The sequence below is a fragment of the Scyliorhinus torazame genome, chromosome 21 (assembly GCF_047496885.1).
Source record: "Scyliorhinus torazame isolate Kashiwa2021f chromosome 21, sScyTor2.1, whole genome shotgun sequence".
In the NCBI taxonomy this organism is placed as follows: Eukaryota; Metazoa; Chordata; class Chondrichthyes; order Carcharhiniformes; family Scyliorhinidae; genus Scyliorhinus; species Scyliorhinus torazame.
The window spans coordinates 18,492,112-18,515,470 of NC_092727.1; the positions used below are offsets into that span (position 1 = coordinate 18,492,112).

General features: G+C 45.3%; 1 long non-coding RNA gene across 1 annotated transcript in view; it reads left to right on the forward strand.

The window, feature by feature from the left end:
* The window catches only part of LOC140398213 (uncharacterized), a 114,481-nt gene that overhangs the window by 76,324 nt on the left and 14,798 nt on the right, over positions 1-23,359 (forward strand). Inside the window, exons 4-5 of the long non-coding RNA XR_011937437.1 lie at positions 19,507-19,885; positions 22,985-23,256. This is a non-coding gene — a long non-coding RNA (uncharacterized lncRNA). The remainder of the gene's footprint in view (positions 1-19,506; positions 19,886-22,984; positions 23,257-23,359) is intronic.

A 23,359-nucleotide genomic window follows, 5' to 3' on the forward strand; every position in this document is an offset into this window, starting at 1 on the left:
GGTCTGGAGTATCTTTCTGATCCAAGCTGCATCCAGTTGCAGCCAGTGTTAGACCAGTGTACCTAACACAACACACCTAATGGCCTCTGACATGCCTGGTCCTTATTGTCAACCAAACTTTGGACGCTGATGGGAGCAAGCATATTATAGCAATTTACATTTCTTTTATATACTGGAACATTCAGCATCTGTGGAGAGAGAAATGTTTCAGGTTGTTGAGATCAGAATTTCAGCATCCACAGATGTATTTGCCTATTTCTCTTGCACTTGTTTTGATGGGCATGTTTCGGAGTGTTTGTGTAGTACCCTCAATAACGACACAAGAGTGTAGAATTTTTAAATGAAGGCTACTACAATTTAATAAACAGAGAACTAGTCAGTGACCGAGACGTGTGCTTACTGAGTGCCACCTACAGGGCGTCACCTTATATACGGCTCCCTGGTGGGCGGAGCCAGAGGCGGAGTCCCCCAGGGTTCCAAACCCGGTCTTAAAGGGGCATCTCCTACATGGTGTTAAGTGTACAGTAACCATTCATCACAGTTTGGAAGTTTGTAAAAGCCTCAGTGTCGCCCACAGGACTCTTCTCACCCAGGTTATTGGTCTGGTGAATCAACACTCTCCATGGCTTCAATAGCTCAGATTTTACGGGCAGCGATGAAGGAACAAGAGGTGAAGAATGTTGCCCGCAGAGATCGAGCACTCTGTAAAGTGCCTCTTCCCTTTCGCGTTGTCAGCCTTATTCTGGAATCTCCAGGCCTCCAGCAATAATGTTGTCATCAAGCAGGGGAGGCAGCCAATTACAGAATTTACGCAGATGGCAAGACAGGATGTAAAATGCACTGATCATCTTTTGTTTTTAATTGATTATTACACAGAGCAAAATAAGTGATTTTCCTTTGTTTTCCTGAGATACGGTTCACATTTTGACAGAGCCCCTCAGTGAAACTGAACTGTGTTTTACATTAACCAGATTTTAATATAAGTTAAGAATTAAGTTAAGAATGTTGAAGGCTTCCTTATCCAGGAGGATGTTCCAAAATATATTCTGAATGTCATCGTTCATATGTTGCATCACAAAACGTTCACTGGTCTCTGTTTAACTCACATGAGTGGCACACACCTATCGGTATCTTTCTCTCTTCCTCCCTCCCCCCACTGTCCATTTTAAGTGTCAGACTTTAACTATGACCACACAAGATTATTTGTATGGATGGGAGGTCTGGGAGTCTTAAACAGTGGGCGGGATTCTCCGTCGACGGGATCCTCCGTTTTGCCGGCAACGCACTCATGCCCGCGGATTTCCCTATGGCGTGGGAAACCTCATTGGCCAGCTGCTGGGATGGCGCTGCCGGCGGGGCGCACCGCACCAGAACACGGGTGCGGCGGGACAGAGAATCCCGCCCAGTTTGTATAAAATGCTTAAAAAGACAGACAACGTCTAAAGACTGAGGCCGGGATTATCCGGTATCCGGCGGGGCGGGCCGTACCGGTGGCAAAGAGTGGCGTGAACCACTCCGGCGTCGGGCCGCCTGGAAGTTGCGGAATCCTCTGCACTTCCGGGGGCTAGGCTGGCGCTGGAGTGGTTGGCGCCGCGCCAACCGTTGCCGAAGGGCCTCCACCAACCGGCCGAGTTGGCGCATGCCTGGGAGCGCCAGTGTGTTCTGGCGCATGCGCAGAACCGCTGGCGTGATCCCTGCGCATGCTCAGGGGGTTTCTTCTCTGCGCCGGCCATTGCGGAGCTTTACAGAGGCCGGTGCAGAGGGAAAGAGTGCCCGCACGGCACAGGCCCGCCCGCAGATCGGTGGGCCCCGATCGCGGGCCAGGCCACCGTGGGGCCCCCCCCCCTCCCGGGGCCGGATCTCCCCGCGCGCCCCCCCCCCCCGAGGACTCCGCAGGCCGCCCTCAGAGCCAGGTCCTGCCGGTATGGACCTTGTGTATTTCACGGCGGTGGGAGCGGCCGTAAACGAGCGGCCGCTCAGCCCATCGTGGCACGGAGAATTGCCGGGGGGGGGTCACTGCCAATGGCCCCCGACCGGCGCGACGTGTTGTACGCCCCTACCAAAAAGACGGCGCCGGAGAATTGGGCAGCTGGCATTGGAGCGGCGGGGCGGGATTCACGCCGCCCCCCCCCCCCCCTGCGATTCTCCGACGTTCTCCCAGATTTTAAAAACACGTTCCTAACTTGAAACAAAACTCATTCTTGGGATGTAGGCATTGCCCATCCCTAATTGTCCTTGAGAGGGTGGTGGTGAGCTGTTTTCTTGAACCGCTGCAGTTCACGTGGTGTAGGTACACCCTCGGTGCTGTTAGGAAGGGGCGTCCAGGATTTTGACGCATCGTTTTCAGGAGTTTGACTTTTGGCACCTGTGTCTGTGCCTGATGATGCAACGCTGCAAAGTATCAAGGTTTGTCACCATGAACAGAAAAATGCAAACTCAGGCGTTGGTTCCACTCCAGCCTTTCACTACACTGTCCCCTGTCTGGCATTTCGGTTTGATCAATAGGGAGGATCCCTTACCATGTTAAAAAGTGTCCTGACTCGCGTTGGTGGATCCAGCCCTGTAGTAAGGTGCACTAACCACAGCAATATTTAACAGAATCATTGGCAAGGAGATAGCATATCAGACCACCCAGCGAGCACAGCTCCAGCTGAGCTTTTCCATTTCTTTTGAACAGAGCTCCCAAATAATAATGTTTCCACTTGCCCGTGGAAAATTAATTCTAAAATGCTTTGATGAGTCGAGGAGAAAATATTTGGATATTTGACACACATGTTGTCATTTCTTCTCGAGCTATAATTGATCAATGTACTGTTGATGAAAGAAAGCCTCATTGAAACAACCAGGCTAAAGCAATGTGTTTAAAGACTCCGTTCCCATAAATGGCTCCCCAGTGTTATCCAGATGGCACAAGACACCTGCAATTAGTATGATAAGTTTTGTTCAAATTTACATAAAAGGTTTAATTATGTTAATTCTTTAACTCCATATCATTAACATTGTAAAATGATGTACAAAGGCAGATGTTTCAGCCTTTCAGTCATTCAGATATAATTCCACATGGTTCATTTCCTGTCATGGAGTCATACTTTTGAGAGAGTGGGACCCTGACCTGATAAAGTAATGGCAGTGAAGTGTATTCTCTGCTGTGAAATATCAATCTCTGAAATGTTTAATTTAGTGGCTTTCCCTCTGCACATTTGGGTTATCTATGATCTATGATCTATGATCCCCATGTTGCAACAAATGCAAAGTAAAAACAAAATAATTTAAATACTTAGGTATTCAGGTGGCTCATGACTGGCCCACAATGTATAAATGTAATCTGGCAGTCCTGGTGGAGGTGGTAAAAGAATATTGAAAAAGGTGGACTACCTTCCACTTTCATTAGCTGGGTGGGTACAAATGATAAAAACATTTTATTAGGCCGGCAGCACGTGTTCAATTCCCGTACCAGCCTCCCCGAACAGGCGCCAGAATGTGGTGACTAGGGGCTTTTCACAGTGGCGACTAGGGGCTTTTCATTTGAAGCCTACTTGTGACAATAAGCGATTTTCATTTCATTCATTTCATTTTCAAACATCCTTCCAAACTTTTTATTTGTTTCTCAATCCCTTCTGATATTTTTCCCGAAGACATTTTTCTATAAAATGGATAAAGTAATTTTGGATTATATTTGCGCTAATAAAATTCCACGAACTCGACGGATATTTTTTACAAAGGAATTTTTACAAAGATTGGCACTGCCCAAGCTTTTGTATTATTATTGGGCTGCTAATATAGAAAAGATTTGGCAATGGTGGAAAGAGAAAGAAGCGGAATGGGTACAGGTGGAGGAAGCATTGTGTAAGAGAGCCAGCTTGAAGGTTTTGGCTGCCACCCCTCCAATTTATCCCAGGGAAATTTACAGAAAGTCCGGTGCCATTGCCATTAAAAATCTGGAGCCAATTGAGATGCCATTTTGGTTTGGGAAACGTGTCGGTGCTAGCCGCTATTTATGGAAACCGCCGATTCACCATGACAAGATTGGATCTAACATTTAAACAGTGGCATAAGGAGGGATTGAGACAAGTAAGACTTATTCTGAGAAGATAGATTTGTGAAGTTTGAAGAATTGAGGGAAAATCATAAAACGCAGGAGGAGGGAAAGTTTAAATGTCTACAATTACGAAATTTGGTGAAAAAGGAGTTGTTTTCTTTCCCTCGAGATACCAGATAACAATCTCCTTGATAAGTTGTTCTTACCAGATGATTTGGGATGTGGAAAAATTACTAACATTTATAGATGGCTGATGGGCACAAAGAAAACATCGATTGATGAAACAGAAGTGGGAGAAAGAGTTGGAGTGGGGACTATGGAGTGAAATTATGCACAGGCTCAATAATTCATCTTTATGTGCTAGAAATAAGAGAAAAACTCTCAAATTAGGAGGATTGTATTTTGTTTATTTTGTTACTGATTGATTGTTGAGATGTTGTTATGTATTTTCCTTATTTGAATAGAAATATTAAAAAAATAAATAAATTAGGTTTCATTAGACTGGGTTACCGGGTAGATGCATTCACAAAAACAAATATAAAAATAAATAGTCCTTACCCAACCCAACGGGCTCATGAAGTTGTGATCTTAGTCATACAGACCAGGAAGGTCCTGGTTTTAAAAGCTGAATATTTTGAACTCAGCCACAGTGGCCAAAGAGACATTACAATTAGATTCAGTGCAACCAGCTCTGGAGCAGAAAATTGGTTAGAGATCTATGCCTGACCATTACCTAGTGACGCATGCCAGAGCTGCCGCATGGGGATATGGTCAGGTTTAGTCATGACGCCCCAATGGTGGTTATAACACCATTCCCTACACAGTGACATTGAGAATATGATTACATAATGCATCTTTCATGATCATCAACACTGTCAAAATTGCTGTCCTTCAGATAAGATATTAAATCGAGCTGTGCTTTCCTTCCTATGAAAAATGTAAAAGATTAATACAAAAGATTCCATTGCACTGTTATGAAGATAACCCAATATTTCTCCTTGGTGGCAATGGCAATACTTTAATCAACAACAAGAAAAACAGATTGTAATCTGTGATTACCATATTGCTGTTTGTGGGAACTTGCTGTGCACAAATTGGTTATTGTATTCCCTACACCACAATAGTGACCACGCTTCAAGAATATTTCATTGCCATCTTGAGATTGAGAATAGGGCTAGCTAAATGCAAGTCTTTTTTTCACATTTCTGTCAGAAATGTGCTTTGAGTACGAGTGTCAATTTAAATAATTATTGCAAGAGCACAATTATTTTATTTTATAAATTTAAAGTACCCAATTTATTTTTCTTCCAGTTAAGGGACAATTTAGCTTGGCTAATGCACCTACCCTGCCCATCTTTGGTTTGTGGGGGTGAGACCCTTGCAGACACGGGGAGAACTCCACACAGACAGTGACCCAGGACCGGGATCGAACCCGGGTCCTCGGAGCCGTGAGGCAGCAGTGCTGCCACCATGCTGCCCTGTAAGAGTACAATTAGACCAGTATTGAGTATTGAAGATCACTGCCACTGCAACTCTCGCGCACCTCCCAGGTCTGTAGGTTCATGAAAGTCTCACACAAATGAAGGGTTTGATTAGGTTGCTGGGCCATTGCAGCAGAGATATAATGGAGAACTATAATATAAAACCAACTATTGTCAACAAGAGGTTTTTCATGGGTTTATAGCTCTGATCCAACCTTGGCTTAGCTGCAGAACTTCCATTGGTTCCATGTTAACTGAAGCTGGAGGAAAAACCCAGAACAACAGATTCTTAAGATAATTCTACCAGCTATTCCTGTGAAAGTAACTGCAAGCAACTGTGATTATGTTAAACTCCATTCAAATGCAAGTGAGAAATTACATCTTCACTCCTTTTTCTAGAATAACAAATTACATCCATTGAGCTTGAAAATGCAATGCGTTCAGGACTAATCTTATCACAGATGAATAGCTTAAATAAACACAATAGCATTCATTCTATATTTTCAAATTCTGAAACTGCAGTAAAACTGGACAAATTATAATTTTTATAAAATGCATGTCAACTCATTGTTAAGAAATAAAATCAATTGGATAAATATCTTCATTTTGTTGTGACAAAATGGGCACGATTTACAGGCCACGTCCCACAGGAATCAGGAAGGGACTCGGCTGATACATTCCTGGAGAGGCCTCTTCTGGGATTACCGTTGGACGTTATGCCTCGCGCGATCTGGTTACATCAATGGGTGGGAACCAGACTTGCATAGATAAGTGATCTTATAAGCCCACTTAACCATGTCCACGCTTCATCGAAGGGCCACCCATCATCTACTGGCCTCGCTGAGGAGATCCGTTTACCACTGGTACCCACAAACGGAGACCAGGCGCAACGGCACTTGGGAAGGGTCCCACAGTCCATCAAAGACCCCTGGGTAGTCGGCCTCTGGGCAGGGTGGCACCCTAGCACTGCTGGTGCCAGCTGGGCATCTTGCCACTGCCAAGCTGGCACCTTGGCACCCAGGTGGCACTGCTCAGCAGACAGGGGCACTGCCACGGTGCCAGGCTGGCATTTTGTCTGCGCTGGGGATTAGTTCAGGGGGAGTGTCCTACCCATGTGAGGTGGGGTGCGGGGGGCCTGAGGACCCCATTATAGGTGCGTTCAGATGGTGGGAAGGATCCAGGGGTCTTGGCGGGGGAGTAAAGAGTTTGGTGGCGCCTTCATCTCTTCCTGCATTGGTGAGCAGAGCTCTTCAGGAAATTACACTAAGTGCGGCCTTGTGGGCATTTCCCACCGGGGGCCGAATTAGCAACAAAGTGTTGTTATATAGCGGAGTCGTTCCCGACACTTGCAGCGCTGGGAACAGCCCCGCTAACCCCTCCCAGAACGGCCTCTGATTTTTTGTTGTTGATTAAATTGCGCCCAATATTTCCCTCCAACCATCCCTTGAAGAAAAACCTAACAGAAAGATTCTCCCAGTTCCTCGCCATTTCCTTCCTCTATACAGTGTTTAAAGGGTGTTGGACAAAACATAATTCTGCAGACAATCGTGAAGTTAGGTTCGTCACGATGAGCACACCTCTTAATAAGAACTTTTATCTTTAATCCAGCTAAGGACTAAATGTTACATTTCCTACTGTTCAACCACATCCACTAATACAATTATGAAAAGTGATCACAACCTCTTTGCTAAGGAATTGTGGCTAAGATACATGTTCCATAGTTTCTTCACTTCCACCCCTTCTCTCATACACCTTATAGGCTACTTAGAAGTATCTACTTGGCCAAAATATTTGGATTTCATTTACAAATTTTCTCCCCATCTGTATAGTGAAAATGTAACTCAATTTTCAAAATCTGATTACCTGAAAAGAATTGGACTTTCCAGATGAACATTTTCACCTTCAGAATCGTCTATGTGCAACTTATTAAGAACAACTGGAACATAGAACATTAAGCGCAGTACAGGCCCTTCGGCCCTCGATGTTGCGCTGACCTGTGAAACCATTCTGAAGCCCATCTACACTATTCCCTTATCGTCCATGTGTCTATCCAATGGCCATTTGAATGCCCTTAGTGTTGGCGAGTCCACTATTGTTGCAGGCAGGGCATTCCACACCCGTACTACTCTCTGAGTAAAGAACCTACCTCTGACATCTGTCTTATATCTATCTCCCCTCAATTTAAAGCTATGTCCCCTCGTGCTAGACATCACCATCCGAGGAAAAAGGTTCTCACTGTCCACCCTATCTAATCCTCTGATCATCTTGTATGCCTCAATTAAGTCACCTCTTAACCTTCTTCTCTCTAACGAAAACAGCCTCAAGTCCCTCAGCCTTTCCTCATAAGATCTTCCCTCCATACCAGGCAATATTCTGGTAAATCTCCTCTGCACCCTTTCCAATGCTTCCACATCCTTCCTATAATGCGGCGACCAGAATTACATGCAATACTCCAAATGCGGCCGCACCAGAGTTTTGTACAGCTGCAACATGACCTCATGGCTCCGAAACTCAATCCCTCTATCAATAAAAGCTAACACACCGTACACCTTCTTAACAACCCTCTCAATCTGGGTGGCAACTTTCAGGGATCTATGTACACGGACACCGAGATCTCCCTGCTCATCCACACTACCAAGAATCTTACCATTAGCCCAGTACTCTGTCTTCCTGTTATTCCTTCAAAATGAATCACCTCACACTTTTCTGCATTAAACTCCATTTGCCACCTCTCAGCCCAGCGCTGCAGCTTATCTATGTCCCTCTGTAACTTGTAACATCCTTCCGCACTTTCCACAACTCCACCGAGTTTAGTGTCATCTGCAAATTTACTCATCCATCCTTCTACGCCCTCCTCCAGGTCATTTATAAAAATGACAAACAGCAGTGGCCCCAAAACAGATCCTTGTAGTACACCACTAGTAACTGGACTCCAGTCTGAACATTTCCCATCAACCACCGCCCTTTGTCTTCTTCCAGCCAGCCAATTTCTGATCCAAACTGCTAAATCACCCTGAATCCCATACCTCTGTATTTTCTGCAGTAGCCTACCATGGGGAATCTTGTCAAACGCTTTACTGAAATCCATATACACCACATCAACTGCTTTATCCTCATCCACCTGTTTGGTCACCTTCTGAAAGAACTCAATAAGGTTTGTGAGGCACGACCTACCCTTCACAAAACCATGTTGACTATCTCTAATCAAATTATTCCTTTCCAGATGATTATACATCCTATCTCTTATAAACCTTTCCAAGACTTTGCCCACAACAGAAGTAAGGCTCACTGGTCTACAGTTACCGGGGATGTCTCTACTCCCCTTCTTGAACAAGGGGACAACATTTGCTATCCTCCAGTCTTCTGGCACTATTCCTGTAGACAAAGATGACTTAAAGATCAAAGCCAAAGGCTCAGCAATCTCCTCCCTAGCTTCCCAGAGAATCCTAGGATAAATCCCATCCAGCCCAGGGGGCTTATCTATTTTCACACTTTCCAGAATTGCTAACACCTCCTCCTTATGAACCTCAAGCCCTTCTAGTCTAGTAGCCTGAACCTCAGTATTCTCCTCGACAACATTGGGCGCAATTCTCCCGAAACGGCGCGATGTCCGCCGACTGGCGCCCTAAACGGCGCCAATCAGGCGGGCATCGCGCCGGAATGCTCCGCATCTTTGGGGGCCGAGCCCCAACATTGAGGGACTAGGCCGACGCTGGAGGAATTTCCGCCCCGCCAGCTGGCGGAAACGGCCTTTGTTTCCCCGCCAGCTGGCGCGAAAATAACATCTCGGGGCGGCGCATGCGCGGGAGCGTCAGCGGCCGCTGACAGTTTCCCACGCATGCGCAGTGGAGGGAGTCTCTTCTGCCTCCGCCATGGTGGAGACCGTGGCGGAGGCGGAAGGGAAAGAGTGCCCCCATGGCACAGGCCCGCCCGCGGATCGGTGGGCCCGGTTCGCGGGCCAGGCCACTGTGGGGGCACCCCCAGGGGCCAGATCGCCCCGCGCCCCCCCCAGGACCCCGGAGCCTGCCCACGCCACCCTGTCCCGCAGTTCAAAAGGTTGTTTAATCCACGCCAGCGGGACAGGCAATTTATCGGCGGGACTTCGGCCCATCCGGGCCGGAGATTCGAGCGTGGGGGCCCGCCAACCGGCGCGGCGCGATTCCCGCCCCCGCCGAATCTCCGGTGCCGGAGACTTCGGCAACCAGCGGGGGCGGGATTCACGCCAGCCCCCGGCGATTCTCCGACCCGGCGGGGGGTCGGAGAATGATGCCCATGGTCTTTTTCCTGTGTGAATACTGACGAAAAATATTCATTTAGCATCTCTCCTATCTCCTCGGACTCCATGCACAACTTCCCACTACCGTCCTTGACTGGCCCTACTCTTACCCTAGTCATTCTTTTATTCCTGACATACCTATAGAAAGATTTAGGGTTATCCTTGATCCTACCTGCCAAAGACCTCTCATGTCCCCTCCTGGCTCTTCTTAGCTCTCTCTTTAGGTCCTTCCTAGCTAACTTGTAATTCTTGAGCGCCCTAACTGAACCTTCATGTCTCATCTTTACATAAGCCTCCTTCTTCCTCTTGACAAGTGTTTCGACTGCTTTAGTAAACCACGGTTCCCTCGCTCAACCACTTCCTCCCTGCCTGACAGGTACATACTTACCAAGGACTCGCAGTAGCTGTTCCTTGAACAAGCTCCACATTTCCATTGTGCCCATCCCCTGCAGTTTTCCTCTCCAATGGTTGCAATTACCTCATTGGTGAATAAATGCTCACCTCTGTTACCTTTCAGTTGACTTGAAAAAATTAGCCTCACTCCCAAGAAGGATCGTAAGGAATTGTACATATGTGGTGATTGTCGCTTTAAGGGCAACACAGCAGAGTAAGGGTCACATGGCCTGGGTGACCAATCGGGACCAAGAGTGTGGAATCACCCCATGGTGAGAGAGGCTCCTAGCATTTTGGAAGCTAGCTACAACCGCGAGGCTGCTGTACAATTCTTAACAATAAATATCTTTGTGTTCAGTAACTAAGTCTGTGAAAGTGAATCTTTACACAATCCCAACAGAAATGAATCATTCACTTTACAATTGTTCAACACAAAAACGTATCATAACACAAAACCTGGCCTTCAATAATGCAATAGCGCAGGAGCTTCGCCTTTAATCCTGAATGTACCAGCAGACCAGACTGAGCTATTAATAATGAACCTACTAACACATCATCCCCTGCTGCATTGAGAAGGTGGGCATTCTCCTTCAACTACTGCAGTGTTTGTGCTTATGGTGTTTCCATAATGATATCGTGACAGATGTCCAAGTCATGATGATTGACCTAGGAAATTACCATGTTCCCATGACATCCTGATTGGGCATTCTGTCTACCTCTGAAAATGCAGTTTTGTTTGTCCTTTCATGTCCTTACCCTGAGAGTTTAGGCTTTCTTCTTGAACTACTGAATGTCTTTTGGATATTGGCCAGATCATGGAATGGTGGTGTTGGTCCAGGTGAGGATGGAGTGTGGCTTGGGAGTGATGACATTGCTTCCCTTGTGCTTCTCTCTGATAAAGAGGAAAGTGCTTAACTTACAGGAGATCTTTGGAAATCCTCTGTAAATTCCAGCAGCGGCTTCACATGATCATTCAACCTGGAAAACTGTAAGTTATGTCTGAGAGAGAAAGATATGGGCACACATGTTGAGAAATACAGGACAAATACAGGACAGGGCTGGTTTAGCACAGTGGGCTAAATAGCTGGCTTGCAATGCAGAACAATGCCAGCAGCGCGGGTTCAATTCCCGTACCGGCCTCCCCGAACAGGCGCCGGAATGTGGCGAGTAGGGGTTTTTCACATTGAATAACTCATGGATTAACTCCATTGAAGCCTACTTGTGACAATAAGCGATTATTATTATTATTAATTCGGTAAACCATTTTTAGACCATTTTCGGGAGGAACCGGCGTTTGAGAAAAGTCTGAGATGTAACAACAATGGGCCATTAGAACAGAGAACATACAGTGCAGAAGGAGGCCATTTGGCCCATCGAGTCTGCATCGCCCCACTTAAGCCCTCACTTCCACCCAATCCCCGTAACCCAATAGCCCTTCCTAACCTTTTTTGGCCACTAAGGGCAATTTATCATGGCCAATCCACCTAACCTGTATGTCTTTGGACTGTGGAGGAAACCCGAGCACCAGGAGGAAACCCACGCAGACACGGGGAGAACGTGCAGACTCCGCATAGACAGTGACCCAGCTGGGAATCGAACCTGGGACCCTGGCGCTGTGAAGCCACAGTGCTAATCACTTGTGCTACCATGCTGCCCACAAAGTTTCTTAAAGTTTATATTTCAACCCCTTCTGCAAAAAGAAACATTTATCTTTAAACAATACGAGAATATTCTGTTCAGCATCCTTTCAGCACAATAATTGCATTCAGTTCTATTATAAAGTTCCATAACACAGTTCTATCATACAATTCTATCATATGGTGTTAAAACTTTTATTCCCCTATCCAAAAAGGCATGCTCCAGGATCAGAATCCAAAATCCTTCCTGTTTTTCTTTTAACAAGATAAGATTGCTAAACGTTATGCGGTCGGACATTTACTTCAGACATATCTTCTATGTCTGGAGGCTTAGGGATATGATCCCAAACTGATTCCCTTTTGGAGAATCTATCCAGTTCTAGTTCATTTTAAAAAAACAATTTCATGGGATGTGGGTGGTAGTAGCTGAGCCAGCATTTGTTGCCCATCCTTCATTGCTCCTTGAGCTGCCATTTCAGAGGGCAGTTAAGAGTCAACCAACCACATTGCTGTGAATCTGGAGTCATATGTAGGCCAGACTGGGTAAGGATGGCAGATATCCTTCCCTGAAGGGCATTAGTTTACGAGATGGATTTTTGTCAGCAAATAGACTGATAATTTCAGATTTTTTTTTTGTATTGAATATCAAATTGTGCCATGGTAGGATTCAAATCCAGGTCCCTAGAACATTGCCCTGGGTCTTTGGATTACGAGCCCAATGACAATACCATTACGCTACTGCCTTCCCGTTCCTGTTGTTCCTTTTTTGAACAGCAGTTTAATCAAATTCAAGCATTGCCTGTCCGTGTATCGTTCGCAAACATTGCCCCCCCCTTCCGATCTATGTATGTCAGAAAGCTTATTTGAAACCGAAGTATTGCAATACCCTGTTACTACATCAAACAAAATCTGCATTTGGCTGCAATTGTGCAATTTCAACTGACTATCGAGCAAGGAATCAGTTTGCATTGGCCACACAAAACGTCCACCTGTATCATCACAATAAGTAGTAGGGTCCCTTTCTCAGTTCAAAGATCAGCTACTAACCACAGTACGGTGGCCCAGCTGAGCCACAACCATCAGCAAGTTCTAGAAGTTCTCAGAATACCCACCTACCTGTAGATGTTCCCTTGAATATCTTAGGCAACTGTAGTTCCCTCAAGTGGCACTTACATAGTCTGAGTAGCTTAGGAACTATTATGTCCCCATAAAGAATTCAGCTATGCGTATTTATCTGACACTCATACCCATTCCCAGTCAAATATTCATCTACCTCCGTTTCATGCTGTTAGCTATCACAACATGAACTGCTTTATTTGTAGTATTTAGAATCTACTCATGAATTTCTGGGGAAAGAAATCGGGACCAAATCATAAACAGTAAGATCTTCCATCATGCTGGGTTCAGCAGCATGGAGACAACCCTCCAGAAAGTTCAACTTAGATAGGCAGGCCATACCTCCAGCATGAATGATTACAGAATCCCCAAGCAGTTCTTCCATGGGGAAGCTTCTCAGGGCAAACAAGATCACACTGGACAGTGCAACTGATAGAAGGACGTCCTAAAACGAGCCTTAGAAACTTGCAGACCACTTGGGAAAGCACAGCAGCCCACCAGCCCATGTGGGGGCAAGCACCGAGGGTTCAGTATGTTCCAAGGACCATCTGTACTCAAAATCACAACATTCAACATACCCAGAGGTGGTGCAGCCGCGGAGGTTCCCCCTCCCCCAAACACCAACAATGGCAATATCAATTACCTGTTCGGTAGACATCCATGTCAATCCCATATCAGACCCTAAAGGGGACCTACAGAAAATGATTAAACCATTTACGAGGACATACTTGAACAATGAGGGGTAGATGGGGGATAACTAATTCAAATTAAAATTTTAGTTTCAATGACCGTCATAGAATCCCAACATTGTAGAAGAGGCCATTCAGTCCATCGAGTCTGCACTGAGCCTCCTAAAGGGCACCCTACCGAGGCTCATTCCCCCAGTCACCCTTACTCCCCCAACCCTGTAACCTCTTCACCTAACCTGCACATCCCTGGACACTAAAGGGAAATTTAGCATGGTCAATCCAACTAATCTGCACATCTAAACTGGTAGCACAGTGGTTAGCACAGTTGTTTCACAGATCCAGGGTCCAAGGTTTGATTCCCAGCTTGGGTGACTGTCTGTGTGGAGTCTGCACGTTGCCCTTGTGTCTGCGTGGGTTTCCTCTGGGTGCTCCGGTTTCCTCTCATAGTCCAAAGATGTGCAGGTTAGGTGGATTGGCCATGATAAATTGCCCTTAGTATCCAAAAGGTTAGGTGGGGTTGCTGGGTTCTGGGGATAGAGTGGAGGCATGGGCTTAAGTGAGGTGCTCTTTCCAAGAGCCGGTACAGACTCAATGGGCCGAATGGCCTCCTTCTGCACTGTAAATTCTATGATCTATGGTCTTTGGGCTGTGGGAGGAAAGCGGAGCAGACATGGGGAGAAAGTGTAAACGCCACACTTAATATTTCCCTTCTGTTCCCTAGTTCTGACCTCACAGTCCAAGTTAAATAACTTGCTTGTACTGACATTTTACATTCCCCTCAGCATTTAACAAACCTGGCTATGGTCTTGCGCTGTCTTTTTGTCCAGAAAACATGTTCAATTTGTTCTGAGTCACCTTGCTGCACTTCTCTGTTCCTTCTTCACTGCAACAATATCTTCTTGAAGACAGAATGTTCAAATATCTACACAGTACTTAAAAGTGGCAGCATGAAATAACACGATTTCTCTCATAACCAGGTGCCCTCGAGACTTTCTTTTAAATAAAGCATCGTGTAAGCTCAGTATTGGAGCTGATGATTTTCTCGCTTTTTGGACCATTTAATTTTACATCGTGTAGTCTCCAAGATTTAAGCATATTAGAGGGTATAAAATAATTACAGAACCACTTATGTTTTCTTTGTGATGTTGAACAGTGAATCTCTCCCAAACCTTTGTCACTTGGAAAAAAAATTGTTGATGCAAAAATAAATGGTTTTTTTAAGTGTTAAAACATTTTTTTGACTCCATTCTTTAAGTTACAAAGCCAATGCACAGAGTGGTCAGGGCAAGCCCTTAATCCATCTCATTGCTTGCTCCCAAGAACAGTTCAAATTGAATCCAATTCATGGTCTCCACAAGAAAGATGTACAAGGGTAGCACGGTGGCACAGTGGTTAGCACTGATACTTCACGAAGCCAGGGACCTTGGTTCAATTCCGGCCTTGGGTGACTGTCTGTGTGGAGTTTGCACGTTCTCCTAGTGTCTGCGCGGATTTCCCTCGGATGCTCCGTTTTCCTCCCGCAGTCCAAAGAAATGCAGGTTAGGTAGACCGGCCATACTAAATTGCCCCTTCGTGTCCAAAGGTGTGTCGGTTAGGTGGTGCCATGGGGATGGGACGGGGGAGTGGACCTTGGTGGGGTGCTCTTTTAGAGGGTCGGTGCAGACTTAATGCGCCAAGGGAAGTAAAGCCCCCACAGGGAGAGGGGCATGCCTTGGCCAGGCCCTGGCACTTCCCCTGGTGCAAGTTGGCACTGCTCACTCCAAGGGAATGGATTCAAAGTACATTGGGAAAACAGGGTTAAAAGGGTTTTCAGTAAATACACCATCATTGGTTATTGCCGATCTCTAATTTCGCAAGAGAAATTGGTGTTGAATATTCTTCTTGAACTGCTGCAGTCTGCATGAATATACTCCCACAGTCCAGTTAGATAGAGAATTCAAGGGGTTCTGGCCTACTGGCAATGAGGTAATGGAATGTGTGCCCAAGTCAGGATAGTGGGAGAGTTGGAGGGAAAGTTAGAAGTGCTGCTTTTATCCTTCGAGCTCATGGGTTTGAATGGTGCTGTTGAAAAAGATATTGGCAAGTAATTGCAGTGCGCACTGAAGCCACAGTGCAAATAATGAAGCAACTATAAAGTCAACTGATTAATAGTTTTTCAGTGGTGTTGAAGTGGCTATGTAAAGTAAAGGGGCTGGTTTAGCTCAGTTGTTTGGGCAGCGAGTTTGTGAACGGCGCCGGTTGAATTCCCATGTTGGCTGAAGTTATTTATGAAAGCCCCACCTTCTCAATCTTGCCCCTTGCCTAAGGTGTGGTGATTCAGGTTAAGTCATCACCAGCCAGCACTCCCCCTAAAAGGGGAAAGCAGCCTATGGTATTCCGGGACTATGGACTATACTTTAGTGGATATGTACAGGGCTCAGTTGAAAAAAAGCAATGAATTGACTCACCAATTATTGGTATCTTTTCTGTTGCTGGCACCTGCCACACCAGCATTCCACCTTGATTATTCAGAGGTTTTTGCTGATTTTCACCAGCTTCCAATGTGAAACCAACGCAGCATTGAGAACATTCGGGAAACCCTCTCTGTAGCATATTGAAACACCGTCACCTTACTTCTGCGGTCTACACCAAGGGCGTTAATTATGCATTTCAAGAGTCTTCTCTCAGGGATTTTGAGTTTAGCCAGCTGTGCTCCACAGAATATGGAAATTGCATGTTACTGTCAGTGGATAGTCAAGCTAATTTTCAAGCTGTTTCCCCCTTTGGAAGAGTTCTGGTACATTTGATTTTCCGTGTTGGCAGAGATACAGCCTCCCTGCTGAGATACAGTCTTCTTGGACATTGACCCTTAAATACACCCAGATAACTCATTCTGTTGTGTTATACTCAATATATGAGATGCAGCCTGGCCTCCAGCTATGTGCCCTGACCTCCAAGGCTCAGAACATAAGGACTAGGAATAGGAGTAGGCAATTCAGCTTCTCGAGCCTGCTCCTCCATTCAATACGATCACAATTGATCTCATCTACACCTTCCTGTCCACTCCCCGTAACCTTTCATCCCGCTACTAATTACCAAACAATCTATCTCCTCCTTAGATCAGTGTTCTGGCATCCACTGCCCTCAGGGGTAGCTAATTCCACAGATTAACCACCCTTTGAGTGAAGTAATTCCTCATTTCTGGTTTAAATTTGCCACCCCTTAGCCTAAAACCATAGCCTCTTGTTTTAGGGTGTCCAACAATAGGAAACATCCACTCTTTGTCTAACCTATCAATCTCCTTTAGCAACTTATATATCTCAATTGGATCTCCTCTCATTCTCCTAAACCCCATCGAGTAGAGTCCTAAACTGCTCAATCTCTCTTCATAAGACATGTCCTTCAACCCTAGAATAAATCTAGTGAACTTTCTCTGACCATCTCTCATGTCTTTACATCCCTCCTGAAATAAGGAGAGCAAAACTGGGCAGAGTGCTCCAGATGGGGTCTCACCAATGCCCTACACAGTTGCAACAACACTTCCTTACTTTTCTGCTCTAGTCCATTCATAACGAATGCCAAAATTCCATTTTCCTTCTTTATACCTGCTTCACAGGCACACTACTAAAGTTCTGCGATTCATGCACGAAGACACCCTGATCCCTCTACGCCAAAGCATTTTGAGGTTTCCCTCCATTTAGATAATGAGCTGCGGATCATAGATAATTATGCTGCATTCACTTATTTATCCAGCACATCCTCTACATAATCATTGCTGCTCCTTTGCTTTTAGTGCACAAAACAGCTACGTATCAGCCCAAACTGCCCAATATCTCTCGAGCTGCCGCCAATGCTTCTATCGCTATTAAGTACAGCAGTTAAACAAATAAAGTAATTAATTAACGAACCAGCCCTTAAAGAGACACTGTAATACAACCAAAACTTTTAAGGAAACTCAGCAAATCTCTCTAGCTGCCGCCAATGCTTCTATCGCTATTGTGTATAACAGTTAAACAAATAAAGGAATAAATTAACGAACCAGCCCTTAAAGTCACACTGTAATACAACCAAAACTTTTAAGGAAACTCAGCAAATTAATCAAAAACTTGGGGTGGAATTTTAAGGCCCCCACACAGCGGGGACAGGACTGTAATATGCGATGAGCCTTTCACAAGTTAATTGACCTCGGCGGAATTGAAAGATTCCCACCAGCAGGAGAATTCTTAAAATTACACCCAACATTTTGGGAGGAGGGAGGGGTGAGATAATGCACTCCAGTCCCTGTGGTGCCGACTGGCCACAGTATGCCTCAAGTGCACCTGTGGGCATTGCGTGTTCCCTCTCCGGGGCACCTGAGCATGGACGTAACTACAGAAGAGGAGCAGAGAGTGGGGTCAAATGACTCTCAACTGGCCACTGCCTGGCCCTGTTAATGGCCACCTTGGGCGGCTATCGAGGAAGCCTCCTGACCTTCCCACCCCTCTCCACACTGGGCTGGCCAAAGATTGGGAGTGCGGGGCTGAAGTACAAGCAAAACCTGAGGAGCTGCCCTTTAGGTGTTAAAAGAGGGGCTTCAACCTGACACATCCCATGAAGACAGAAATGTAACAGAAATTCTCAGATGCTTCGATGGTATCAGGCTGTTCATTCAATAGTCTCGAATCAGCTGCAATTTCCTCCATTTTAGACAAGCTACGTAGGCTCCCAATAAAATCACTGTACGCTCAACAACCATCCCCTGCCCTGTACACTCTCAGAAGTTCTATTTGACCAGATCTGAATTTGAATCTTCGCATCTTGTCCATCAGAAAGACAGTCAATTCCATCTCTGTCGTGTCACTCACTCACACCTCTAACTTTAGTCCACATGTTGCTGAATTCCTCACTAGACAATTAAATCACTGATCTCTTGGCTTCCATTCTCTGCTTCTGTAAACCTCAACTCCTGCAAACATCCGCTGCCCATTTTCTATTCACAGAAACTGCTGTTTATCCAAATACTTGCCCCTACTGAGCTATATCGCTTCTCGTGAGCCAGTTTCAAATTGTAAAGCTTTCTTTCTGTGTTTAAGTCCCTTCGCCCCCTCCCTATCTACGTGATCTTCCCCAACCTTTGAAGCCCCTCCTGAACTTTATTCGGATTCTTGTGCATCAATCTCTCATTTCACCTTCGCTTTGGCAGTCCTTCCTTCAGCGGCCTAATGCCCACGGTCCAGAGTGCAACACCTCCCCCTGCACACCTCCAACCTCCTTTAAAGCATATCTCTTGAACACAACATTTTTCTGTCGCACCTCCTAATTTCTGCTACTGTAGCTCGGCATCTGTTTCCCTTTGTGTTTCTGTGATGCCTTTGTCTCAAAGCTTCACACAGCTGCACGTTGTTGCTGATGGTGTGATAGTTGCAGTTTAGTAGCAGCGATGCCTGCTCCATTCACCAGTGAAGCTTACCAGTTCTAGTCACTAATCTAGACCCACTTTTAAGTTGAGCTTCACCGTCCAAGGTTGCACGGTATCACAAATGGATAGCACTGTGGCTTCACAGCGCCAGGGCCCCGGGTTCGATTCCCTGCTGGGTCACTGTCTGTGCAGAGTCTGCACGTTCTCCCCGTGTCTGCGTGGGTTTCCTCCGGGTGCTCCGGTTTCCTCCCACAGTCCAAAGGCGTGCAGGTTAGGTGCATTAGCCATGCTAAATTGCCCTTAGTGTCCAAAAAAGGTTAGGAGGGGTTACTGGGTTATGGGGATAGGGTGGAAGTGAGGGCTTAATGTGGGTCGGTGCAGATTCGATGGGCTGAATGGCCTCCTTCTGCACTGTATATACTATGTTGTGAAGTTTTAGATGAGGCACTCATGCTTTTTATGAAAGTAAATGAATATCCATTATTTTGTGTTCTATAGGATTACACAAGCGAGGAATTTTAGTAGAACTGCTGAAAGCAAAGGAATGCTTTGTTCGTGCAAACTTCACAAATTTCCCTATCTGTAATCAATTTTTGGTTGCAATGAATTCAACAAGGAGAAGAATTTGAAGATCTATGTGGAGATAAAAGGAACTTTGGCTTTCCATCGGAATAAGTGGAAGAACATTGCAAAGATAACAACTGATGCCCTCGGGCGCTCTTTTCTGTATGTGGAGATCTCTTTTCTAGCCCAAATATAATGGTACAGTGGCATCCATTCCTATCAGAACTTTGGCAGTAATGGTGCTGCAGATAAGGATTTTGAATGGCATTCATACACCCTGAAGCATATAGACATTATGAACTCTTACAATGGAGTAAGTATTGACCGGCAAAGATGGTTAGCCCTGAATTTTTCTTTGCTAATGTGTTCCACATCATTCTCCCCAACTGTGTGTAACATACGGTGAACTTTTCATAGTTAGGATTTTAAAAATAGAAAGCACAACAAAGTTAATACATAGATACATATAAGATAGGAGCAGGAGGAGGCCTTTTGGCCCTTCGAGCCTACTCTGCCATTCATCACGATCATGGCTGATCATCCAACTCAAAAGCCTAATCCTGTTTTCTCCCCATAGCCTTTGATCCCACTCTCCCCAAGTGCTATAGATACATAGAAGTGCATAATGCAACTGATATTCTGTTGGGATACTACTGCAACTGATAGGCGTTATGTAAATGATCAGTAAGGGTGTTCAGATGTTTCTCTGACATTTTCACTGTAATACCATCACATTTCGAGGCAAATATACACAGATAATACAAATGTTTTTTAACCTTGTACCTGTCTGTAGTTCAGCTTTCATATTTGGCTATAATTATAAGTGCATTGGGTGGCACAGCGGTTAGCCCTGCTGCCTCATGCCACCGAGGATCTGGGTTCGCTCCCGGCCCTGAGTCACTGTCCGTGTGGAGGTTGCACATTCTCACCGTGTTTGCGTGGGTCTCACCCCAACAACTCAAAGATGTGCAGGGTAGGTGGATTGGCCACGTTAAATTGCCCTTTAATTGGAAAAAAAATTATAGGTGTATTACTGACCATTAACTAATTTCAGTTACGTTACTTGGATACTCTGGATGGATATTTAAGCAGTGGCTTGAAATGGATAGGGGAGGTATACACTTGCACATTACAACTGTACTTGGGACCATTTGAACAATAGAATAGGAGAATCATTTATTTGCGCTAATTTAGTTATAGCAATTTAATAGTGTATGCTTTCATAATTTAATAAATAAATGATGATTAATTTAAATGCAATAATTTACATTTATTAATGTATAGATATTGATATATAGATGCAGTTCCTACTCAAATACATATTGATGCTTAATTGTCATTAAATGTTTCATATAGTTATTCATTATGACATAATTAAAATTCAACATTTGCTCCATCTCACTTCCCTTTTAAAACTCCAGCATATTAAAATTTGATCATTAATATCAAACAGCAGCTACACACAGAGAACCACCTAATGGAAACAGCACACATCAGTAGAGAATAACTCAGTGGTTAATATATATCTAATTATTTTGGGGGTACTTACTAATGTGACATAATTACAGTTAGGTAATCATCCTGGTCTGAGAGGATCATTAATCCAATATTCACAGTCACAAGGTTGCAAAAAGTATTTTGAAATGCTTCAGTTTGTGCTACAGGTCACGTCTCATTTTCTCACTCTTTTGCCATTTACTGGGGGTTCCTTGGGTTTGTCCTCTTCCCCCATTCTGTTCCTTTTTTTAAATCACCATCTTCAGTCAAGTTACAACTCTTTAATAGATGATGCCGTGTGCCGTTATCAATGTCCTTCAGAGGTGAATGATTGAATCATCACTACACCCCAATCTCCTCCATTTTTCCACGGGTAGAACAAACCATTACAATGGGACATAAATTTAAGGTGAATGGTGGAAGATATAGGGGGGATGTCAGAGAGTAGTGGGAGCATGGAATGCACTGCCTGTGGAGGTAGTTGAGTCGGAAACATTAGGGACCTTCAAGCGGCTATTGGATAGGTACATGGATTACGGTAGAATGATGGGGTGTAGATTAATTTGTTCTTAATCTCGGACAAAAGTTCGGCACAACATCATGGGTCGAAGGGCCTGTTCTGTGCTGTATTTTCTATGTTCTATGTTCTATGTCCTTCATTGGGCAATGATTTATTTTCATTTAAAGTACCCAATTCATTTTTTTCCCCAATTAAGGGGCAATTTAGCATGGCCAATCTATCTACCTGCACATCGTTGGGTTGTGCAAATTCCACACGGACAGTGACCCGGGGCCGGGATTGGACCTGGGTCCTCGATGCTGTGAGGCAGCAGTGTTAACCACTGCGCCACCGTGTCACCCAGATTTTTTTTTAATAGTCTCTTCATGTCTTCCACAGCACTCCTTTTCACTTACCTTATTTTATTTGGGCTGTTCTTTATCTGCTAGCCTTAAACACAACTACCTGCTAAAATTCATGAAAGAAACTCTGGGCTGGATTCTCCATTTCAGCGGCTGAGTGCCGGTTAAAACAGAGAATTCGTGGGCGTTTTACGAAAACGGTGAAGGACTAGCAGTGGCGCTGGGTGAACCTCCCGTGCCGAAATTGGCCAGAGAATGGCCGGGTCCTTGGCTGCACATGTGCACGGTGACGACCTGCTGCGGTAGCGCTGTACAACATGGCACTGGCCATGCACGGACCCGACCCGCCATCCTCGACCCCACACGCCACCTCCTGGCCACCCCCTGGCCAACCCCCAACACTGCCCCCAGCCCTTGTGGAAGCTCCCCCCCAGCCAGCGGCACGGATCCCGGCCAAGTGTGGCGGCGCTGGATACAGTCGGCAGCCACCACACCGGGTTCCCGACTGCTCAGACCACACTTCGTCCGCTTGGTCGGGAACTCGGCCCATTGGGGGCGGAACATCGTGGGAGAACCTGCCAATGACACGCCAACACCGTTGCAAAGGCGTGCGCACGTGACGCAATTACGCCACTTCCGAGGGGGGTGGAGCATGGCTGACTGGCGTCAAACCAGCGCCGGCCCCGATTACGATATCGGCGTTGGGCAACAAAGAATCCTGACACCTGTTTCCCGTTTTATGTCAAAAAATCAATTTCTCCCCATATAATTCGTATCTCTCTACTCAGCCCAAATTCGTCCGACAGGTCCCATCTAATTCCACTGAAGCCGGTGTAAAATAAGTCAGTTACTGGCATTTGTAGTCCAGCCAAATCATTTGACAAGATAAATCCTATGGGGAATAATACAGCTGGGGAAAGAGAGGGGAAATAATTTCTCAGCTATAAAAATCCAGCGGAAAACGTCATGAATTTGTCACAAGGAAACTTGAGAAGATGGTTTGATATCCTGTTACCCTTTTCCTCATCAAATCTTTTTTTCCTTATTATTATAGTTAGTAGTTGGCTCGCACCGTACTGATTTCAGTGGCATTCACATCAGTCTTTTGTTCACAATTCATCGCAAGTAAGCCACTCACCGTTGCCTCCAGCAAGCACAGCCAGTGGGTTGAAAGTAAAGAGGAATGTGCATCTATATTGTGACTGCCATTACTGCAGGATGTCTCAAAGTGCTTTACAGCTAATGAAGGACTTTTTGGAATGCAGTCAGTGCTGTAATGTAAGACGTTTGACCATCAATTTGTGCACAGCAGGCTCCCCACAAACGGTAATGTGACAATCACCAGATGATCTATTTTATTGTTATTGATTAAGGGGTAGATATTGGCCAAAAGATTGGGAAGAACTCCCGTGGGTTCCTTCCAAGTATC